This window comes from Anneissia japonica, unplaced genomic scaffold (assembly GCF_011630105.1).
Source record: "Anneissia japonica isolate Jap-2015-1 unplaced genomic scaffold, ASM1163010v1 scaffold208098_len2033_cov159, whole genome shotgun sequence".
Lineage (NCBI taxonomy): Eukaryota > Metazoa > Echinodermata > Crinoidea > Comatulida > Comatulidae > Anneissia > Anneissia japonica.
The window spans coordinates 1-2,033 of record NW_022725710.1 but is presented as its reverse complement, the minus strand read 5'-3'; the positions used below and the strand labels follow the sequence as shown (position 1 = coordinate 2,033).

General features: G+C 26.5%; 1 long non-coding RNA gene across 1 annotated transcript; it reads right to left on the bottom strand.

Moving 5' to 3' along the window:
• Positions 1-158: 158 nt before the first annotated feature.
• LOC117112853 lies at positions 159-1,959 on the bottom strand. The gene is made up of 4 exons (XR_004446097.1): positions 1,879-1,959; positions 1,725-1,748; positions 761-778; positions 159-275 (listed from the first exon to the last, which is right to left on the bottom strand). It is a non-coding gene; the product is annotated as an uncharacterized LOC117112853 (long non-coding RNA).
• Positions 1,960-2,033: the final 74 nt, after the last annotated feature.

The window sequence follows — 2,033 nt, the reverse complement described above, 5'->3', positions numbered from 1 at the left end:
GAACTGTAGACATGGCTGCTTCATCGGCAATGTACGAGCACTGATTTCTGCTATAATGAATGGCTCATTGGCTGGTTTATCGCCCAAATTATTATACATTACATTAATTAGCAGAAAATCATATTAAATTGCTACAAGTCAAACGAATGCAGATAACCTACCGTGTTCAGAATCTTGGATGAGACGGTAAATATCACCAGGGAGTCCCATGACGTTAAAGCAAACGTATATATCAGATTGGGGCACATGTACCATAAAATGGGGATCACCGTCGACTATAAAACAATCATTTTTTAAGTTATAACAAATTTATGATATCACATTTTCTCTGAGTAAGTTTTTATAATATTTTCATTGGATATCTTTATCTTAAATAATGTTAGTATCCATGAAATGTCGCGTATTAATGTTGTTACAAAGGCAATTGTATTATCTAGGCCGTATAAAAGATTTTCAGTGAGATGATGGGAAGGGAGGGAGGAGCGGGAGTGTGCAGGCGTACAAAGGTGAAAGATGCACCAACTGGGGTCAGGGAAGGAGCCGATTAAAACACAAATTTGATTTTCATTACTAATGTGACTTTAATGCCTAAATAACGATAGGTTCTTGTTTAAAATGTACAGATTACGGTAATAATTCCGTTTATTTATCAGAGATAATAAATTTTATATTCAGTACATTCTCGACTTTCATAAGAAATAATAAATAATATTCATTAAATTTTAATACAAGTAAATTATGTAAAAAGGTATTTACTTACCAAAAGAAAGCCATGGAACTGCGATTATTGAGGAAAGATGATAATATAATTAGGCTTAAAATATAGTATTTTATTTTAGTTACAATATTTGTAGGCCTATGTTATTTTAGTTACAATATATTTGTATGATATATATTCATTATGACAATGATGATACTGGAAATAAAAACAAACAAGTCTGATTTTTTTTTTATTAAGAAGTGGTTAAGTTAGAAATATAACTTACAGCTACCTACAAAGTAAGCAGATTATCAGACTAAAGGTCATAAAAGAATTGTAAATAATAAAAAAACAAAATTAAAATCTCTACACATCAACAATCAATGGACGAATTAAAAATAATAAAATAAATATTAAGCTTATTTAAAATCTCATTTTTTTAAGATAAAAAGTGGATTGTAATACGGTAACTTAAGAGAATGAGTCCATGGAAAACGATCTATTGACGTAATAAGCATAAATATGATAATGATGATGATTATAATGATGATAATGATATGTATTTGCTAATTTATTTTTCTTTATTTAGCAAATCATGCCAATAAGGCGTCTTATATCATTGTGAAAATAAACAATAATTAGGCCTACATGAATCAATTATTAAAAATATTAGATTTTTAGTTCAAAAGGTCAGTCAGTGGAAAGAATTGGCAACAATAAAATAATTATTTACAAACTCAAGATTGTAAATAAAATAATTATTTACAATGAGTTTTAAAATGCTTTTTTTAAAGAAATTGATTGAATATGATAAATTACTATAATAATAACTCCATTGAATAAAATAATGTCAATATCATATTAAATTAAATAGAAATAAATATGTAATATGTAGAATTAAAAAGAAAGAAATTTAAAATCTCTACATTACAAAAATCAATGGACGAATTAGAAATAATAAAATAATTATTATTAAAATTTAAATTTTTTAAAACAAAAACTGGATTGTAATACGGTAACTTACGAGGATGAGTCCATGTAAAATGATCTGTTGAGGTAATAAGCATCAATTGGAAAAAAATAATGTCAATGTTATACTAAATTGAATACAATTAAATATGTAGTTTAAATATAATACTCTTATTTTAATCAAGAAGTGGATTGTAATGATAACTTACGAGGAGAGCCCCATGATGAATCTGCTGTGAAAATAAGCAATAATATAAATATTATTTTTAATTTAATAAAGTGAAATATAGTTTAATGATATACTGCTACCCACATAATAAACAGATATGCAAGTTCACAATCGAAGTATTTGAAATAATGACAA